Below are 22,853 nucleotides of genomic sequence, written 5' to 3'. Positions count from 1 at the left end.
CACTGTGTGAGGTGTGTGAGAGAAGAAAAAAAACCTATTAATGGACCTTTGATATACATTTTAAAAATACATGCTACGCATCATTGTCATCTTTGCTATTTGACCAAATGAGCCTGAGCCTCTAAGTCACCAACATAACACAGGCCAGACTTTAGAGTTTGTCCTTGTCCTGCTGCACTGGCCAAAAGGCTGGTTTGATGGGGTAAAGTGATCATGCCCAGCTCCTGAATTGTTAATATATTTTACTGGAGATGTAGGAGCAGAGAAACAGCATATAAAAAGGGGTGGCCAGAGAGACTGCTTTTAGGGGACACATTCTCAGAGAGGTTTGTGGTGTTAGTTTTGTTTTACGCCCAATTACAAATGAACAACTCCTCCTAGCCTCTATATATGTGAGGCGGTGAGAGGATCGGACACATGTAAGCAACATCGTTTGGGGATTGGGATGGTACTGCGTGCGGTGTGTCTATATATTCCTGCAGATTGCCAGCCTCTCAACCAGACAGTCTAAGGAGCAAACCATGCGTGTAAGGTTGTTACTCCTGAGCTGGCTGCTTGTGGGAGGCACAGAGAAAGACCCCCATCACCTGCCTCCACAAAGCAGGATGAGTCTCAGCCAGGCTTTCACTAAGGAGACAGGGCAGATCACTGCCAAGAGAAAGGCCAGCCCTAGTCAAGAAGGATTAACTTCTCCACTGTATAATACACATCCTCCTCTCCCTCTACCGCGCATAACCTCCCTACCTAGGTTGTGTTGTGTGTGTATTTTTGTGTGTATAATGGAAGGGATCCAGCTGGGGCCAGGGTGAAATGCGTTGGCCCCTCGAGAACAAACGAGCCCCGGGGCTGTGAGGAAAGTGGGCTGTTCCACTCTGGCAAAGAGGGGTCAGTCGAGAGCAGAGCACGCATCAGATGACGTGACTAAAAGAACTTCCAGTCAAACAGATGACATATCACATTTGACATCACTGGGACCTATTGTTCCTATTCGTCACACTGGAGAATATCAAAAGGAAAAAATACAAATAAATCCTCCCCAAGGTTTTTATATCAGTTTGGTGGATAAGAGCTTTAAGGTGACTTTTTGGTGGATAAGAGCTTTAAGGTGACTAAGATTCCCCTTTGCTGGGACTTATACATGTCCGACTAGGACTCCCCCCCACAACACAACACACAATATCCAAATCTCTAGCAAAACATATGACTGAAGAACAGCTAAATAATTCAAGGTGACCCAATTGCACAGTTAAAATGCATGCTAGAAATACACTGAATGGCCCAGTCTCAACCTTCATCCCTGCCACGTTGCTTAGCCCACTGTTTCCATGGTGATGGTACTGTAATGCACATAAAAGATGATCCCACTAGGTCCTGTAGGCCTATATGTTTGACTCTACAGTACAGTCAGTTGGGCTTGTGGACCCTCCTCCTCTAGAGAGCCTGGCTCGGTGGCACATGTGACTGGATCATTACTATGTAGAAATGGCTGTCATGTTGGTTGTGTTTGAACAGGACCATTAACAGTCTCCCTGCTGTCCCAATGGCCTGCTCCCCTCAGCCTCAGGGTTTAGTTCTGCTGTGGCTCAGTCCTCCACGACTAATGGGAGATAAGGGTGAGTGAGAGGATGGATGAGGGGAAGAGCGGGGGAGATGGATAGATACTGGAAAGACAGCAGGTAAAACATCAAATAAAAAGACAAGGCTCAAGTCAAAGCAACCAAAAGACTACAAATTATCAAAAAACTATAAACAAACCTAGACTAAGAAGATACTGTAGCATTCTACTGTGAAATGCAACTGCTCAATTCCTGTAGTACTGCTACCATGCATGGGGCTGAAACGCTCCCCACTCTCTTCAGCCCCACTGGCTTAATGACACTAACGCTTATGGTGCGTTTGCGACCAGTCAATGCGGCACACACACACACATATGTGAGGTGGGGTAGGGGTCTGTGGCGTTGCTATAGAAACCCCCTATTCCAGGTAAAATATCGGCGGTGAAAGCGCATAGCCGCAACTAACCTCATTTGCACCATATTACACAGTCAGCGTTATCAAATCCCAGGGGGTCAGATGTGTATTCTAAACCAGCAGAACAGTGGTGTAAGCAAAGGCTCCTTACTTAATTTGTTATTCAAACAGGCAGGCAGAATTAAATTAGCAAATTAATCCATGAAAGACGCATAGTCTACATGGGAACATTGAGTCACCTGGTCTGACCCACCTGCAAACACTGATACAGATACAAACTACAGGGTCTGAGGGAAGAGACGGGATATTTTCCTGTGCTTACACCTCACTTACACACTTTACTGTACTATGGCCACACACTGCACGTGTGTGCACACAAAAACACATGTACATGCTGTGCTGACAAGCAAATGCATCATGGATGGGATTCAGTGTGTGTGTGTGTGTGTGTGTGTGTGTGTGTGTGACTGTATGTGTGTGTTTGCACATGTAAGTAAATGCAAACATGCATGTTTTGTGCGCATGTATGTGACTACTCTGAGCCCCCCCCCCCCCTGGCTCTGTTTCCTCAGGAACATTGAGATTAGTTAAGGCTGTCTTATTCCATCGCTAATCTCAAGACAAGAGGAGAAAAATCAGCCAGACGGGGATTCAAAATAGAAGTTTGGTACCCCCTCTCCACTCCTCTCTCCCTCCATCCCTCCTGTCTCCCCTCTCATCCCCTGGCGTCCGGCTGAGCTCAGCTGGTACTGGCTGCCAGTCTGCGCAGAGAATAGAGGGAGGAGGAAGAGAGGGAGTAAGCACATAATGAGGAAGAGGAGGCGGGGGGTGCTCATGAGCCACTCCTGTCACTGCTGCAGCTTCTTCTGTTGTTTGAGGTTTCACACCCACATAATGAGAAAGACAGAGAGAGAGAGAGAGAGAGAGAGAGAGAGAGAGAGAGAGAGAGAGAGAATGAGAGAGAGAAGCATGCCTGTCGAAATACTGCAGAGTGGGAGTTTAGGCTGTATACCCCTCCCTCCCTTCTTTCCCAGGCCTGAAGACACACACCCTTGTCTTCCCTTGCTCCCTTTCACACACCCACACAAACCACACATAGGCATATATATGTACAGGGTACACTCAGGCACAGTTGCACATGCATTCTTTATCAATATAATTGTAACTAGAGTATAAATATCAGTGGATCTAAGTGATTTAGTTTCAGCTTTGTTTCTAGAACCTACCTTCAGTAGTCAAGTCCCATATCAATGCAGCTCTGATGTAGTAAGTGGAGCTAGGCAGTTTCCAAAAAGCCTCCTACCTATCACCAAAAATACACTTACACAGGGCTGCACAAATGTCTTCTTCCTCTACAAAGAATTCAATCAGTCTACGTTGTAGAAGAGGAATATACACCCTGTAGCTAAACATATGACACAGTACTGAGATCAAAGAGCACATTTCTGCTGAGGAGATTCCCATCGTCTCCAACCCATCGGCCAGGAAAAGGGAGAGGTTCATGTCACACAACCAACCTCCAAAATCAGGAAAAGACACCACTGTCTCTGTAGTACTTTCTTATTTGCATTTCCCCCCACCCAATCTACGCTCCTCCGCTCCCCTCCTTGCTTATCTACCTCACTTGCTTTGGCAATGTTAACGTATGTTTCCCATGCCAACAAAGCCCCTTGAATTGAATTGAGTGTAGGTGACATCAGGCCTAAGTGACCACACAGACCACACAGCTATGAGAAATGGGTGGCAGCTTACAGTGAGGCAGAGCTGACAATGCTGGAGTGCCCAGTGTCCATGATGTACAATTGCACTCCATCTTCCAGCTCTCCTCCGGCACAGTATATGGGTGAAGCTTCCCTCAGCCAGCCACAGAGATGCATGTGCCACACTAAAACCACAAACCATGCAGCCTACACACATTACCGCCATACAGAAATAACCACACACACATGTGCCAAACACAGGCAAGACACCCAAGGGATAGAGAGAGGGAGGGAAGGTGATGATGAGAAGAGAGAGAAAGATAGATACTATGCAGTTGTTGGGGGAGGCCAAGTGATGATAAGGAGCAGTATTTACCGTGTCTGTTGGCTAGCTACAGTAGCATTGTAGCACGGTGACTGAGATGTTGCTAGTGTTCCTTCCTTCCTATTATCTTGGGTGGCTAAATGTCAGGCGGCTGCAGCAGCAGCGGCGCCTGGGCCTGCGTCTCTCCCTCCCTTCCTCCACCTCTCTCATTCCTCCACCCCCTGACTCTCTGTCCCCCTTTTCCTCCTGTCTTTCTCTCTCTCTACCTCCTCTCTCTCTCAGGCTCTCTGGTTGTACAGCTAGCTCCAGAATACCCTTTTCTGAATTAATCTCCTACCAGCAGCAGTACCAGAGAGCCAGAGTTCCAGAGGGCTGTACTGCAACATCGGGAGTAGTCCTACGAGGAGGAAGCTGCCCTGCTTGCCTGTCTGCTGGGGGCTGGGCTTCCAGTGGGCTGCCTGACTGACTGCCTCACTACTGACTGTCTGAAAGCTGGAGATAGTTGCTGAGGGGTTTGTCTGAGGGTGGATTGACCCCTCCTCCGATCCCTTCCTCCCCTCCTCCGCTCCCCTACTTGTAGCTATGGAGCAGCATAGTGTATGGGGTGGGGCTAATTGGGCAGTGCTTGACTGATGCTGCTCTCTCTGTCACACACACAAGCAAGCAAACACAATGCTAACTGCTAGAATGTTAAAAGTGTATGCTGTCGGTGACTGCAGAATGGGTGGAACCTGTTTGAATGTAGTCACATGCTGTAGTTCTCTGTCTGTCAGGGCTCTGACGCTGGGGTCTGTATGTATGCAGATTATTACGTTCCTCTGTATACACTGTGTGTGTGTGTGTGTGTGTGTGTGTGTGTGTGTGTGTGTGTGTGTGTGTGTGTGTGTGTGTGTGTGTGTGTCTGTGCAAGACAAACAATTTTTTTTGAAATGTGAAAAATGCTGATCACACACCTGAGCATTGAGCAAGATCCTAAGGGGCAAAGGAGGAGAACGATGGAACGTGAGGATGAAAATAAGAAAGGATATGGAGTCATAAGAGAGTATGACATAAGAATCAATTGTTCATGATGCGCAGTGCACACCCCGAACCAAAAACATGCTGGATCGGTTGAATAATCTGCTGTGTGTTTTGATGCTTGCTGATGGCAAATTGAATGAGTAATCTTCTCAGTTCTAACACAAATTGAATCAGAGCAAATACTCACACACACACATACACACACCTTCTTCCTCTCATAATTCTATGCCTTAATCAGTGTGCGTGTGTGCCCAGTGCTGTTGGGTCCAAAATGACTTAATCTGGTTAGTCAGATTTGAAATAATCCAGGAAGGCCCTACATTTCAATGGTGTCATATTTTTTTGCACATATTGCTCCTTGCTTTAGATCTGGTTTATAAGATTCATATGGCTGAGATTCTATAGAAAATAGACCATACATTTATATTGCTGAATTTGACTGAAAGAACAGGTGGTATTACTGAAATGGGTCTGCTTTTCCAGCTCTCTCACTTCGAGGGGTCATTTCAGTCATTAATAGCTCGAGGACAGGAGCAGGCAGTTGCTAAAGCAGCGTAACTAAAAACACTTCCTAAGTTGTGTTGATTTTGTGGGCCATGTAACACAGCTATTTGGACAAGCAGTAGTAAAGGCTTTCTAAATTCAGATAGCCCCTTCCTTTGGCTAGCCGTGGCCTTTGAACCCTCTATGGACGTCATCATCCATGTGGGTATACTGACTAGTCACCCTTGCATTGCTACTGGGCAAAATCTGTGACTTCTTGTTTTGAGAAAGTTATTTCGCTCTCATTGACTTAGACACTGAGTAAAATATTTGACCCTTTCACTTCTCAATAACAACAAGACTCCACAACAGGAAAATGACATCATATCAGTTTGGAAATGAAAAATCTACAGTCTCCAGACCATTCTACTTCATAATGATAAACAACTCTCAGCACTTTTTTTGTTGTTGATTTATTTAAAACTCAACAGAGAAGGATTATTTGACTATCATAAGTAATACACTGAAAAGCATTACGACCCCCCCCCACCCAACCCCATGACTATCATAAGTAATACACTGAAAAGCATTACGACCCCCCCCCCACCCAACCCCATGACTATCATAAATAATACACTGAAAGCGTAACAACCCCCCCCCCCCCCCCCACACACACACCCAACCCCATGACTATCATAAGTAATACACTGAAAAGCATTTCGACCCCCCCCCCACCCAACCCCATGACTATCATAAATAATACACTGAAAGCGTAACAACCCCCCCCCCCCCCCCCCCCACACACACACACCCAACCCCATGACTATCATAAGTAATACACTGAAAAGCATAACGACCCCCCCACCCCACCCCACCCCCCAAAAAAAGGTTTGGGCACGGCAGAGGGTGTGGCGAAGTGTGCAGTTGGCCTGTCGGCGTGGCTACATTTTAGAGGACAATGTAGATGCCCCTATCTTAGTGGTGTAGAGAAATGTTTGCATTTTTAAGCCCATTCCCTACACATTTCTCTATGTAGCAGAAATACATTTGAACAGTTTTAAAGCTAATTTCCTGCTATTCTACACATTTTGCCATGGAGCTGAGAACACGTTTCAGTTTGAATGCTAATTTCCTATAATTCTTTGCATTTTGCCATGGCTAGTACTGCTCTTTTGCTCAAACGTAATAATAACATAATTACTGTGTTAATTACAGTGTTTTGGGAATTTTCTATTCTCCCTGGCTTTATTTTGGTGATTGTTAGTTGCCAAAGATTATATTCATTTAAAATATATCGGTAAAATATCTACATACTTTTTGTACACACTATATATCTGGTTTTAGTAATTTAAGTTTGCACTGAAAGCATTTTTCCATCCCCAAAGTTTTGGAGGAACACTAAACGATCTTGTCCAAATCAGTTACATTATTAAAAGCTGTCTTCATTCAAAAAGCCTATAACCTACTTAAAATATGTGGGTTAAACTATTTTACAAATGGAAGATAAAACACTTATATGGAAAAGACAGGCTTTACAGTGGAAACCCGGGAAAAGCTATTGGACAGGTGATGGTGAATTGGGACAACATTTTTATCAGATAAAAATTAATTATTTCAAAATAGTATTAATTGCAGGAGCACGCACTTGTGCACACACGCATGCACAAACACCCACATACACACAAACAAGTAGGTAGGTACAGTAAATAGGTGGTTATATATTTCAACTGACCTTTCAATTACTTAGCCTATGTGCCAGCAATGAGCTCTCTGCTCTGTCTCTGATTTGATTATGGGCTGGCTCAGTCCGTTCAGATCTGGATCAAGTCCGCTTTTATTAATGCCAACACAAACCATGCGTCCAGCTGAACTCAGTGCCCAGGCTGGCTACACCCAGACTGCATGGGACTTGGTAGAGGAGTGGTGGGCCTTCGTAGGCACTCAATCCATTGCTTAATTAACCCAATAATTCATGGGTTACCCCCTTTCTGTTCCTTTCTGTCACGATACAGCTACTGTATATCTCATTGTGGAATAGAGGAATCGTGTCGGTTCTATACATTTTTTCCTCTATGAAAATGGTGCTGTGCTTTTAGCAGTCTCCTGGAGAGGATAATGGAGTTATGGAGGAGAGGGAGAGGGAGAGGGAGAGGGAGAGGGAGAGGGAGAGAGAGAGAGAGAGAGAGAGAGAGAGAGAGAGAGAGAGAGAGAGAGAGAGAGAAAGAGAAAGAGAGAGAAGAGAGAGATAAAAGAGCTCTGCTCTGTCTGGGTCAAATTCAATTAGGGAGGATGGAGACCTCAGCTGATGCAGACCCTAGCGAAATCACTTTAGGAAGCATTCACCAAAACAATGTTAATTTCCTGGGGGCGAGTGGATTCAATAGAATTGCAATATAAGGTTTTTTATTGGGATATGTTAAACCAGTGATTATGTCTTTATGCATATGAATAACACACATTATTGACACTAATTATGACCCTGGCACTACACTGTTATAAGCCTTTATTATTAATTAGCAGTTTTTCCAGTTAGCATCCATATTATTATTATTATCATCATGAGGACCATTATTGAGGGGGCTGTAACGGGGCTCGCACAGAAGAGGTGTTGCTATGGGGACTGTGTCTGGGAGACAGCTGTAGCCTTCTAGCGGGAGCAAGACCCTCCTTAAAGACACACAGGTCATTCCTCATGCAGGGTCTCTTCCTGCTATGCCCTGTCCGTCACAGAAGGGCTACAGGGCGACAGGGCGACAGACATGGCGACAGACAGGGCGACAGGAAGGAAGGAAGGAAGGAAGGAAGGAAGGAAGGAAGGCAGGCAGGCAGGCAGGCAGGCAGGCAGGCAGGCAGGCAGGCAGGCAGGCAGGCAGGCAGACAGACTGTATATCACGCCTCACCTTTCCACTGTGTTAGCTGATGTGTGGTGAGCATTCTAACACAAAATGGTTGCCGTGCATCTCCCAAGTGGGTGCCACATATTGGTGGATTAGGTGAGTTTCCCTCTTACTATGTAAAGTCCTTTTTGTACCTAAGTAGGTAGAAAGTTGCTATTTAAATTCAATCCATATACAGTGTGGTCCGACATTGCCACCTTTGATAAAGAAGAGCAATAATGACTGTATAAAATAAATAATTAAAATACTGAGCTTCAGTGAGCTCCAAAAGTATTGGGACAGTACCTTGTACTCCAGCACTTTGGAAAGATACAATGACTATGAGGTTAAAGTGCAGACTGTCAGCTTTAATTTGAGAGTATTTCCATCTATATCGAGTGAACAGTTTAGAAATTACTGCACTTTTTGTACATAGTCCCTTCATTGGGACCAAAAGTATTGGGACAAATTCACTTATGTGTATTAAAGTAGTCAAACGTTTAGTATTTGGTCCCATATTCTTGGCATGCAATAATTATACCAAGCTTGTGACTTTACAAACGTATTGTATGCATTTGTGTTTGGTTTGGTTGTGTTAAATTTTGGTTGTGTTTCAGATTAGTTTGTGCTCAATAGAAATGAATGGTAAATGATGTATTGTGTCATTTTAGAGTCACTTTTATTGTAAATAAGAATAGAATGTTTCTAAACACTTCTACATTAATGTGGATGCTACCATGATTACGGATCATCCTGAATGAATCGTGAATAATGGTGAGTGAGAAAGTTAGAGGCATATAACATGCTAACCTTCCGTTATTATAATGATGAGAGGTTAGCATATCTTGGGGGTATGTTTATTTGTGCGTCTGTAACTTTCTCACGCATCATTATTCACGATTACATACACTGAGTGACCTAAACCTTTTAAGGACACCTGCTTTTTCCCAAAATATTTAAGTGCCTTTGAACAGGGTATAGTAGCAGATGCCAGGCACACCGGTTCGTGTCAAGAAATGCAACGCTGCTGGGTTTTTCACGCTCAACAGTTTCCTGTGTGTATCAAGAATGGTCCACTCCCCAAAGGACATCCAGCCAACTTGATACAACTGTGGGAGTCAACATGGGCCAGCATCTCTGTGGAACACTTTTGACACATTGCAGAGTCCACGCCTCAACGAATTGAAGCCGTTCCGAGGACAAAAAAGGGGTGGGGTGCAACCCAATTATGAAGGTGTTCTTAAGGTTTTGTACACTGAGTGTTTGTATATATATGTAGCAGTATTGCTTCCGTCCCTCTCCTCGCCCCTACCTGGGCTCAAACCAGGGACCCTCTGCACACATCAACAACAGCCACCCTCGAAGCATCGTTACCCATCGCTCCACAAAAGCCGCGGCCTTTGCAGAGCAAGGGGAACAACTACTTCAAGGTCTCAGAGCGAGTGACATCACCGATTGAAGCGATATTAGCGCGCACCACCGCTAACTAGCTAGCCATTTCACATCAGTTACATATACACTATATATACAGATGTATAAAGCAAGCACACGTCCATGCAATCTCCATAGACAAACATTGTCAGTAGAGTGGCTTACTGAAGAGCTCAGTGACTTTCAACATGGCACCGTCATAGGATGCCACCGTTCCAACAAGTCAGTTGGTCAAATTTCTGCCCTGCTAGAGCTGCCTCGGTCAACTGTAAGTGCTGTTATTGTGAAGTGGAAATGTCTAGGAGCAACACTGGCTCAGTCGTGAAGTAGTAGACAACACAAGCTCACAGAACGGGACCAGCGAGATCTGAAGCGCTTGGCGTGTAAAAATCATCTGTGCTCACCTCAATATCGAGTTCCAAACTGCCTCTGGAACCAACGTCAGCAAAATAACTGTTCGTCGGGAGCTTCATGAAATGGGTTTCCATGGCCGAGCAGCAAGCCTAAGATTACCATGCGCAATCCCAAGCGTCAGCTGGAGTGGTGCATAGCTCGCCACCATTGGACTCTGAGGCAGTGGAAACACATTTTCTGGAGTGATGAATCCCCTTTCACCATCTGGCAGTCCGATGGACGAATCTGGGTTAGGCGGATGCCAGGAGAATGATACCAGCCCCAATGGATGGTGCCAACTGTAAAGTTTGGTGAAGGAGGAATAATGGTCTGGGACTGTTTTTCATGGTTTGGCTAGGCCCCTTAGTTCCAGTGAAGGGAAATCTTAACGCTACAGCATACAATGACATTATAGACAATTCTGTGCTTCTAACTTTGTGGCAACAGTTTGGAGAAGGCCCTTTCCTGTTTCAGCATGATAACGCCCCCGTGCACAAAGCGAGATCCATACAGAAATGCTTTGTCGAGATCGGTGTGGAAGAACTTGACTGGCCTGCTCAGAGCCCTGACCTCAACCCCATCGAACACCTTTGGGATGTAATGCGAATTGCGAGCCAGGCCTAATCGCCCAACGTCAGTGCCCGACCTCACTAATGCTCTTGTGGCTGAATGGAAGGAAGTCCCCGCAGCAAAGTTCCAACATCTAGTGGAAAGCCTTCCCAGAAGAGTAGAGGCTGTTATAGAAGCAAAGGGGGAACCAACTCCATATTAATGTCCATGATTTTGGAATTAGATGTTCGAATAGCAGGTGTCCACATACTTTTGGTCATGTAGTGTATATGTTTGGGGTGGCAGGTAGCCTAGTAGTTAAGAGCGCTGGGCCAGTAACCGAAAGGGGGCAGGTTCGAATCCCAAAGCCAACTAGGTGAAAGATATGTTGATGTACCCTTGAGCAAAGCACCTAAACATAATTGCTCCTGTAAGTCACTCTGGATAAGATCATCTGCTAAATGACTAAAATGAGAACATATATTCCAGCATCCCCAATCTAGAAAACCTGTCACTATAACACAGTCCCACTCTGGCAACCCAGCCTCTGGTGACTCATGTGGCATGTCCATTCTATTTCACAAAGCTGGAATGAGCAATAATTCCTCCTGCACAAGGACCATGGTGTTACGGAAATGACTGTTGTGTAACCATAACACAACAATGTGGATGTAATAACAGGTTTATGTGCATACCCAAACACTATTCACTCTGCTAGTGCTCTGCTACTCTGCTTTACATATTTCATAATTGTTCCATGAGTTGATGTATGGCAATATGGAGAGCATGTCAGTGAAGTGGTCATTACCATAAGAGCGTTAAGATACTGGATGGACATAACAGCTGACCATCAAGTCACATGGATGCCAGGAAGCATGTTCCAGCCTTTAGGCCTATGCGTGTTGGCCAATGACAAGCCATTAGCGTGTGTACAGTGAGGTGCTCTGCACATCTCTGCCATCTCCGCCTTACATCTCCTTTGGGTGAAATTGATTTGGAACAAGTGAGGCTTGCAACAGCAAGAAGCCATTATGGTCTGTCAGTTTCCCTTTACGAATCTGTCTCTATCTTGCTAGTGGGCTTGTTGCCAGGACAATGGCTCCAGCACCTTCCCTCCCTGGACCAGGACTACCCAGAGGACTTCCACTCCTTCCCCCATTTTCCTTTCCTTACTTTTTCTTTGCTCTTCACTTCACCTCCACACACTCTCCTGACTGCACAATCCAAAATGCCACAGCTCACCAGACCCACACATTTGCTATGCATGAGAGCTTGCCATAAAGACCTATATGCCATAAAGGAACAGGACATACACTCTCTAATCTATACAATATACATTCTCTGAGGACATAGATTGTGATCAAGATAAATGCAGTAAAGAGTATGATAAAATATGATTAGGACTTAACCAATGGCTTGAAGGGCCAAACCGCTGGCTATCTGGAAACCTAACTGATCAAAAGCAGATATGGTGCAATATGCTGAGCTCTGGAGATTAGATGGCATGTTGTGTGTAGGGCCACTAGTAGGACACAGTGACAAACTCCTCCATCTGGTCTAAGGAGACCCCACTCCCAGGGGCACTTCAAAAGGTGCCATCCCTTAAACCAAGGAAGATATAAATGCAATCCCTTATTATTTGAAGGAGATTAAGGGGTGAAATATGAAAAATACAGTACAGTTCAAAAGTTTGGGGTCACTTAGAAATGTCCTTATTATTTAAAGAAAAAGCAACCTTTTTTGTCCGATAAAATAGCATCAAATTGATCAGAAATACAGTGTAGACATTGTTAATGTTGTATGGAATGGAATATCTACATAGGCCCGTTATCAGCAACCATCACTCCTGTGTTCCAATGGCACGTTGTGTTAGCTAATCCAAGTTTAACATTTTAAAAGAATAATTGATCATTAGAAAACCCTTTTGCAATTATGTTAGCAAAGCTGAAAACTGTTGTTCTGATTAAAGAAGCAATAAAACTGGCCTTCTTTAGACTAGTTGAGTATCTTTAGCATCAGCATTTGTGGGTTTGATTACAGGCTCAAAATGGCCAGAAACAAATAACTTTCTTCTGAAACTCGTCAGTCTATTCTTGTTCTGAGAAATGAAGGCTATTCCATGCGAGAAATTGCCAAGAAACTGAAGATCTGGTACAACGCTGTATACTACTCCCTTCACAGAACAGCGCAAACTGGCTCTAACCAGAATAGAAAGAGTAGTGGGAGGCCCTGGTGCACAATTGAGCAAGAGAACAAGTACATTGGAGTGTCTAGTTTGAGAAACAGACACCTCACAAGTCCTCAACTGGCAGCTTCATTAAATAGTACCCACAAAACACCAGTCTCAATGTCAATAGTGAAAAGGCGACTCCGGGATGCTGGCCTTCTAGGCAGAGTTCCTCTGTCCAGTGTCTGTGTACCTTTGCCCATCTTAATCTTTTATTTTTATTGGCCAGTCTGAGATATGCCTTTTTCTTAGCAACTCTGCCTAGAAGACCAGCATCCCGGAGTCGCCTCTTCACTGTTGACGTTGAGTCTGGTGTTTTGCGTGTACTATTTAATAAAGCTGCCAGTTGAGGACTTGTGAGGCATCTGTTTTTCAAACTAGACACTCTAATGTACTATGAAATGTCTAAGTGACCCCAAACATTTGAACAGTAGTGTACATGTTTTCAACACCCCAAATTTTTTTTTTTTAGCATCTACCAGGGCTACAGAGCAAACGACTTTCCTAAGACGACAGTACAGGAGGACATAAGAAACACAATGTCATAACTGCCAGTCTCACATAATGACATGTGTGTCCAGGCATAGCCTCCTCCCCAGGGCCTGTCATACAGTAAAGAGGGGATGGGGCTGTGACTGTGGCTGCAACTGCATGGAGCTAGGGATCCAGGGCAGAGTTAGGCCAGTCTGAAGTGACAGCTGACTCAAGGGAACACTGATGCTGCCTCTGTCCCTGCCTGCTGAAATTAGCCACCCTCCAGTGGACACGTCTCCTCATGACTCCCTCTAAACACTCCTTCCCCTCAGGGAGGTGTGTGTGTGTGTGTGTGTGTGTGTGTGTGTGTGTGTGTGTGTGTGTGTGTGTGTGTGTGTGTGTGTGTGTGTGTGTGTGTGTGTGTGTGTGTGTGTGTGTGTGTGTGTGTGTGTGTGTGTGAACGTGTGTGTTAATGGGAGTTGATGAGAGAACACAGATACACTTCTCAGACCTGCTTACACTACACACAGCTCTGTGGAAGGACACAGAACGAGAGAGGGCCGGCCGACGAGCTGATGTGACGTCCAGGCGTCTCACAAAGCATTATGGGTGAATGATATAGGGCTGGAGGTTGGGAAGCTACCGTTTGAAATCCCTAGTGGGGTGTAGTGGTCCTGTTGAGCGCCTAAGCGAGGCACTTACCCCGCCCAGGCACTCCAATATCTAGATATATAAAAAGCAACATATCCACCTAGACAAAAGCAACCTGTAGTGCATTGCTTTAAAAGGATGCCTGAATTCAATGTACTGTCTCCCTCTCCCTCTTCCTGTACTGTCTCCCTCTCCCTGTTCTGTCTCCCTCTCCCTTTTCATGTTCTGTCTCCCTCTCCCTTTTCATGTTCTGTCTCCCTCTCCCTCTTCCTGTTCTCTCTAGCTCCCACTCTTCTGTGATGCAGATTTCTCTCTGAAATGTTTCATTATCAAAGTGTATAATGAGGAAAATGTTTCTGAAAGCCAAGCTTGTCAGAACATCAATTTACAGTCTCTCTAAAAGCTTTTCAGACAAATCGGCTTTGGCCTTTGAGTGACCTCTGATTGGAGGGTCTTCAAACTACATGAACCACGCCACAATAACACCAAAAGCCAAGAACACAAGTGTTTGTTTTATCTAGGCTATTATTATTATTTTATTCCTGAACTATGAATGTGTTTGGGTTATTAAACTGAACATTCCAGGGGAGGATTTCCTAATCCTCACATACACACACACACACCGCTGTGCAAATCACTTACACTTACCATTGGAAGACTGTCTGTCAACCATCCAGCTGGCACACACATACAGCAGCCCCCCTGACAGATAGACCAACAGCCAGACAATCAGCCACAAGCAGCCATGCCACCAACCAGGCAGGAAGCAAGCCAGACAAACCGGGCAGCCTGTGGATCTGTCAACCAGACAGACATATATCCAACCAGACAACCAACCAGCTCATATAGCAGGAAAAGAGACAGATGGACAGATAGATACTGTAGGTGAGACATCTCATTCAACATTGCTTCTTCGGGATCCGTGTCCCTTCCATGGGACGGTTGTGTTGCACTAATGTAAGCTAACGCGATTAGCATGAGGTTGTAAGTAACAAGAACATTTCCCAGGACATAGACATATCTGATATTGGCAGAAAGCTTAAATTCTTGTTAATCTAGCTGCACTGTCCAATGTACAGTAGCTATTACAGTGCAAGAATGCCATGCTATTGATTGAGGAGAGTGCACAATTTTAAACATGAACAGTTATTAATTAACAAATTAGGCACATTTGGGCAGTTTTGAGACAATATTTTGAACCGAAATGCAACGGTTCACTGGATCAGTCTAAAACTTTTCACATACACTGATGCCATCTAGTGGCCAAAATCGAATTTGCACCTGGGCTGGAATAATACATCATGGCCTTTCCCTTGCATTTCAAAGATGAAAAAAAAAAGAATGGTTGTTTTTTTCTTTGTATTATCTTTTACCTGATAGATTGTGTTATATTCTGCTACAATCCATTCACATCTCCATAAACTTCAAAGTGTTTCCTTTCAAATGGTACCAAGAATATGCATATTCTTGCTTCAGGGCCTGAGCTACAGGCAGTTAGGTATGTCATTTTAGGCGAAAATTTAAAAAAAGGGGGGGATTCTTAAGAGGTTTAAGACCAGAGAATCAGATATCCAACCAGCCAACAAACCATCACATCCATCTGCAAAAAGACAAACAGGGGGCCTCCTGAGTGGCGCAGCGGTCTAAGGCACTGCATCACAATGCTAAAGGCATCACAACAGACCCGGACACCTGCAGGCTGACCTCAGTCGTCAGATGAACGGTGCTTCCTCCGACATTGATGTGGCTGGGTTCTGGGTTAAGCGGGCGGGTGTTAAGAAGCGTGGTTAGGCGGGTCATGTTTTGGAGGACGCATGACTCCACCTTCACCTCCCAAGCCCATTGGGGCGTTGCAGCGATGAGACAAGATCGAAATTGGGGAGAAAAAGGGGGTAAAACACAAATATATTTTTAAAAGAATATGACAATCAGGACAACATTCTACCTAGAGGATTCAGTCCTAGAGGAATCAAACCAGCCAGCCAATTGTACACCCAATCAGAAAACCAGCCAGTCGGGCTGTAAGGAACCAGCTTCAAGAACTGTTACAGAATCCCCCTGCAGAGGGCGCTGTGGGACTAATTTCCAGCGTGCTGTTTACGTTTGGCTGGCACAGCCTTATCTAACTCTCCCACTCACGTGACAGATATCGATCCACTCCAGCTCGTGGTTTCAGCCAATCAAACAGTCCCGATGCACTCCACACTCTGTCAATACATTGATGCATCCTGTGATAGGTCAGATGCTCCTAGCTAATCCAGCACTGGCCAGTCGGGTCCATTGCAAGCTCTTTCAAGTGTAAAGTATTAGCTGGGCCTGAACTGTGTTTTCTCCAGTGCGTGGATAGACATACTGTATGTGCATGGGATGTGAAAACAAAGTAAGTTGTTGTCGCTGCTGTTATCATTGCAGTATGTGCTAGAGTAATAGTATTCTATGTAAGTTTTCATTCTTGTCATTATTATGTTACTACTAATATTGCGTGCGATGATTAGTCACTCTTTACTACTTCCTATTTCCTAAATATTTAAATACAGTCCTTGCTGTTGTGTGTTTCTTTGTAATAGCCTACTATCGGTATAATATATAGATAGTAGGCTATTGCAAAGAAACACACAACTACAATAATATACAGTCCTTGCTGTTGTACTTACTGTGCTATTGACATGCTAGTCATTCATGTAGTGTTACTATGTAATATGTGGTTATTAGGTCATTATTAGATAGAGTCCTTGTTGTTCTATCCCAAAAGCTTATTTCTCTCAGATTTTGTTTACGAATTGGATGTCATCCCTGTTAGTGAGCATTTCTCCTTTGCCAAGATAATCCATCTACCTGACAGGTGTGGCATATCAAAAAGCTGATTAAACAGCATGATCATTACGTGCAGTATTGTCACACAACACAATACCACCGATGTCTCAAGTTTTGAGGGAGCATGCAATTGGCATGCTGACTGCAGGAATGTCCACCAGAAATGTTGCCAGAGAATTGAATGTTCATTTCTTTACCATAAGCCGCCTCTAACATCGTTTTCGAGAAATATGTCCAACAGTCATCACAACAGCAGAGCACGTGTAACCACACCAGCCCAGGACCGCCACATCCTGCTTCTTCACCTGCGGTATCATCTGTGGGAGGGGGGCACACGATTTCCTATATAGTGCACTACTTTTGACCCGAACCCAAGTAGTGCACTATATAGGTAATATGGTGCCATTTGGGACACAGTCCGTGATGGTTGTGATAAAGTGAAACCCAATGAAAGCCTTCCTCATTGCAGATGGACTGGAATAGAGTGAGAGTAGGAAAAAGCCTGAGGTCTGTTAGCTGCAACATCCAATGTGCCAAATGTCAACCTCAATAACACCACCTTTACCACCCTGTGGCCTTGAGACACTCCTATACCAACACAGCCTGTGGGGTGCTCTCTCTACCTCCATTTATCATGTGACCCTGTCTTTTTTTATATATATTTTTTTTGCTTACGGAACCTGGTATTCTCAGGCGGTCTCCTGTCCCAGTATTAACCAGGCCCGACCCTGAACAGGTGTGTTCAGGGTGGTATGACCACAAGCCTATTTTTTTTACCCCATTTTCTCCCGGAATTTGGTCACTTGGCTCATCTCTGTAATTCCTCAATAGGCTCGGGAGAGGCGAAGGTCAAGTCATGCATTCGCTGAAACATGACCCACCTGGCCACATACTACTTATCACACTGCTCTCTAAACTGGATGTCAGTCGCACCAACGTGTCGGAGGAAACACCGGTCAATTGACGATCTGAGTTAGCTTACAGGTTCCTGGCCCTGTCAAAAGGAGTCGCTAGAGCACGATGAGCCAAGGAAAGCCCCATAGGCCAAACCCTCCCCTACCACGGATGCGCTGGGCCAATTGTGCACTGTCCTATGGGGCTCCTGGTCAAGGCCAGTTGTCACCCTGTCACCCTACACGTGTCATTGTAAAAGGCAGCTTGATTTTGAAGGTAATACCAGCTCATCACATAAAACCACCCACACACAGAGAATCCCTCTTAGTCATCCACTATAAGAACATTTAGCCTGGTCCTGGCCATATCTGCTCAGGTATATTCAACCCTGCAATTACCTACCCAGCCTACCTCCCTAGTCATGAGGTAGCCTCACCCAGCCTATCCTCTCCCCTCCCTCCACAGCCGTGCTGGCACTAGCCAGTCGGGGCCAAGTGGTATGTGGCCCTGCCAAATCCCACACAGCACTGCCTTGCCATGCCTAGCCCCATTTAGCCCTATACAGAAGCACAAAAGCCTGCATGGTGTCCTATAGACTGTAGACCCATGTAGCCAAGCTCTCCACAGGCCTTCCCAGCTCCATCTAGCCATGGTCCTGCCTAATGTAGCTACTCAGTCTGGCCCAGCCTAACCCAGAGTGTTTCAGAGCTGCAGTCCCAGTCATAGCAGTCTCTCGCAAAGCAGCAGAGCAGAGTAGAGCTGAAGAGGAGCACGCAGCAGACAGACACTTCTCTCTCTCTCTCTGCAACACAGCAGCATCGCCCACGCAACCAAGTCCATGGGCACAAATCACAAATATGCATGTAAGTGGGCAAACAAACAAACACACACACACACACACACACACACACCACACCTGGCTAGTCATGATATATTCCTGTTCAGTGGATTGAAGAGGAGTGTCATGGCTGACATCTACTGTAGTTTCTGAGTGTGTGTGTGTTTAGTGTAAACCAAGTCAATACCATACAAGTTTGTTTACAGAGATGTTCTTTGCACCAATGTTCCAATACTGATCTTTCCGAGTCTGTGGTGAGAGCGTTACACATGCAGAAATGCATATGCTACATTTTGCAGAAGGTTATGGCAATAAGAATTCCCACTGAGACAGTGGCACAACACTAGTGGTGCATAGGGTAAAAAAGCTCCCTACCTCAAAGGCAGTTCCCCCTTTGTCTCAAAACGACTGTATCCTCCCTCTCATCACCGGCCGGCAAGGGTGACGCGGCAGTGGCGTGTACCTACGTGTGTGTGCGCCGTGAGCGTTCCAAAGGCTAAATGGTTGGTCCAGTCTACAGCTCCGAGTCAGACGAACTAAGGCTCTCTCACACACACACACCATCTCTCAGTTACTCGCTTGTGTTCCCGCTCTCTCTCGCGCTCTCTCCTCCTTAGTAGCACTCGCAGGTTCTCTATCACGACAAACTCCCTCCCTCCCCTACTTCTCAGCCTTTCTCTCTCTCCCTTCCCTGTCTCTCACAGATGCACGCGCATGCTCCGTGCAGTCCGCACCCCTCCTCTTTATTCCACTCACAAAAATTCACACACAAACCCACTGAAGGTTGTCAGCATTCATATCATTTGCCTGTGTAAATCTCAGCTCATTGATGTGTAAATGATTGCATCATGGATGAACGTTTCCTCTTCACGCATCTCCTCCCTGAGCAGCCTTCACACCCATGTCTCGCTCTCTCCATCTCTCTCACTCTCCTCTCTATTTTTTAAAATAGAGAAAGGCATGATCTGAGTATACTGGGTCGATGTATTCCTGCCCTGGATCACTTAACTCTGCTCCTTTTTCCATCCTCTTAGCCATGATTCATCATTCCTTTCTTCCCCCCATTCAAACACTGACATACATCCCTCACTCTTTTCTTTCTATTCCTTCATGCATTTATTTTTGAACCGCTATGTCACCTGCCCTCAACCTAGGTTTGGTATAGTGAGATGTGTGCTTCCTGGCTCTGCTTGGACTCCTAAAAGACCCTTACCTTAAAGTACTGGAGGACATGGGCCAATGGAAAAACCAAAACTAACCAGGACAGACCAATCAAAACTCACCAATGCCAGATCATACCTCTAAAAGCAGAGTGGTGTTTTAGAGAGATTACAATATCACAGCAGCAGGTATTGGTTAAGCAGCTCTCTATTTTACAGGGCTGGAGAGAGGGAGAGAAAAGAAAAAAAAATCTCCTCCACTCTGTTGCCTAGCAACGCCAGCTGCTCTGAGAGTACACACTCCCTCCCTCTCTCTCCGTCCTTAGATACGGTTCTTTATAAGCCAGTTGGTTTTCAGGCACAATGCAAAACCCTGTAAGACTCTAGTTGGGATTGGACAGAAAATGAGTCTGAGGAGGCAAGGTGTCATTTGACAAGACCTTTTAACCACACCCACTAAAGATGCTAATAAGACGTCATCATGGATTTCACCCTGTTTCAACCTCTGATTGGTGAATCCAGACATTGCTTTTTACCATTGGGTCATTGGTGCTTTCAGTGAGATATGCTGTCCTCTCCTGGACACATTGACAACTGACTTACAGTACAACATATAAACAGCAAATTTAACAAGGATATGCATAACATTTGGGTTATACAGTGGGGAGAATAAGTATTTGATACACTGCCGATTTTGCAGGTTTTCCTACTTACAAAGCATGTAGAGGTCTGTAATTTTGTCATAGGTACACTTCAACAGTGAGAGACGGAATCTACAACAAAAATCCAGAATATCACATTGTATGATTTTTAAGGAATTAATTTGCGTTTTATTGCATGACATAAGTATTTGATACATCAGAAAAGCAGAACTTAATATTTGGTACAGAAACCTTTGTTTGCAATTACAGAGATCATACGTTTCCAGTTCTTGACCAGGTTTGCACACACTGCAGCAGGGATTTTGGCCCACTCCTCCATACAGACCTTCTCCAGATCCTTCAGGTTTCGGGGCTGTCGCTGGGCAATATGGACTTTCAGCTCCCTCCAAAGATGTTCTATTGGGTTCAGGTCTGGAGACTGGCTAGGCCACTCCAGGACCTTGAGATGCTTCTTATGGAGCCACTCCTTAGTTGCCTTGGCTGTGTGTTTCGGGTCGTTGTCATGCTGGAAGACCCAGCCACGACCCATCTTCAATGCTCTTACTGAGGGAAGGAAGTTGTTGGCCAAGATCTCGCGATAAATGGCCCCATCCATCCTCCCCTCAATACGGTGCAGTCTTCCTGTCCCCTTTGCAGAAAAGCATCCCCAAAGAATGATGTTTCCACCTCCATGCTTCATGGTTGGGATGGTATTCTTGGGGTTGTACTCATCCTTCTTCTTCCTCCAAACACGGCGAGTGGAGTTTAGACCAAAATGCTCTATTTTTGTCTCATCAGACCACATGACCTTCTCCCATTCCTCCTCTGGATCATCCAGATGGTCATTGGTAAACTTCAGATGGTCCTGGACATGCGCTGGCTTGAGCAGGGGGACCTTGCGTGCGCTGCAGGATTTTAATCCATGACGGAGTAGTGTGTTACTAATGGTTTTCTTTAAGACTGTGGTCCCAGCTCTCTTCAGGTCATTGACCAGATCCTGCCGTGTAGCTCTGGGCTGATCCCTCACCTTCCTCATGATCATTGATGCCACACGAGGTGAGATCTTGCATGGAGTCCCAGACCGAGTGTGATTGACCGTCATCTTGAACTTCTTCCATTTTCTAATAATTGCACCAACAGTTGTTGCCTTCTCACCAAGCTGCTTGCCTATTGTCCTGTAGCCCATCCCAGTCTTGTGCAGGTCTACAATTTTATGTCTTTATGTCCTTACACAGCTCTCTGGTCTTGGCCATTGTGGAGAGGTTGGAGTCTGTTTGATTGAGTGTGTGGACAGGTGTATTTTATACAGGTAACGAGTTCAAACAGGTGCAGTTAATACAGGTAATGAGTGGAGGACAGAGGAGCCTCTTAAAGAAGAAGTTACAGGTCTGTGAGAGCCAGAAATCTTGCTTGTTTGTAGGTGACCAAATACTTTTTTCCCACCATAATTTGAAAATAAATTCATTAAAAATCCTACAATGTGATTTTCTGGATTTTTTTTCTTCTAATTTTGTCTGTCATAGTTGAAGTGTACCTATGATGAAAATTACAGGCCTCTCTCATATTTTTAAGTGGGAGAACTTGCACAATTGGTGGCTGACTAAATACTTTTTTGCCCCACTGCATGCAATAAAATGCAAATTAATTACTTAAAAATCATACAATGTGATTTTCTGGATTTTTGTTTTAGACGCCGTCTCTCACAGTTGAAGTGTACCTATGATACAAATTACAGACATGTTGCAAAATCGTTAGTGTATCAAATACTTGTTCTCCCCACTGTACTTTAAAGTTAACATAAAAGGTCAAGGCAAAGTCAGAAGAAGGCCACTGGTGAGCTCACATGGGCTAAGCCTTACCTTCCCTTTGGCCTGCAGGTTTCTGGCAGCGATGATTGACAGCTGTCTCTGGATCCACAGCAGCTCTGCCTGAGACTGTCTCAGTAGCCCCTCAATGTCACTTGACCTGTGACCTCACAACATGTCCTGGCAGTCTGGCACACACATCGTATATCACAAAGACACACACAATCAGTATGCTGTAAACAAACACATTCACAAATATAGACTTTGTATAATCAAAAAGACAGACTCATGCTCACACACATATACACTGTACTCATAATAAAAAACACAATACAGTTTCATCCCTAGATTGGGTATAAATCCATTGACCTGATGTCAATAGTTTAACAGTGCTGCTGCCACACATCAAGAGCTCTCTGGCTTTCCCCACAGATTGACTGACTGAGTATCAATTCAAATCAAATCAAAGTTTATTTGTCACGTGCGCCGAATAGAACAGGTGTAGACTGTGAAATGCTTACTTACAGGCTCTAAACAATAGTGCAAAAAAGGTGTTAGGTGAACAATAGGTAAGTAAAGAAATAAAACAACAGTAAAAAGA

At 44.9% G+C, this 22,853-nt stretch overlaps 1 protein-coding gene across 6 annotated transcripts in view; it reads right to left on the bottom strand.

The window, feature by feature from the left end:
• LOC110523526 (RIMS-binding protein 2) overlaps positions 1 to 19,337 on the bottom strand; it is a 71,702-nt gene extending 52,365 nt beyond the window's left edge. For 3 of the 6 annotated variants that reach the window (XM_036977169.1, XM_036977167.1, XM_036977174.1), the window contains exon 1: positions 19,022 to 19,336. The gene's annotated coding sequence lies outside the window, so the exon portion shown is untranslated. Of the gene's footprint in view, positions 1 to 4,047; positions 4,454 to 19,021 lie in introns of those variants that run through there. The other 3 variants (XM_036977171.1, XM_036977170.1, XM_036977168.1) reach the window with 3 other exon arrangements.
• Between the last annotated feature and the right edge of the window lie 3,516 nt (positions 19,338 to 22,853).

This window comes from Oncorhynchus mykiss, chromosome 5 (assembly GCF_013265735.2).
Source record: "Oncorhynchus mykiss isolate Arlee chromosome 5, USDA_OmykA_1.1, whole genome shotgun sequence".
NCBI classification, from domain to species: Eukaryota; Metazoa; Chordata; class Actinopteri; order Salmoniformes; family Salmonidae; genus Oncorhynchus; species Oncorhynchus mykiss.
The sequence above is the reverse complement of the archived record's forward strand: the minus strand, read 5'-3'. Positions and strand labels throughout refer to the sequence as shown.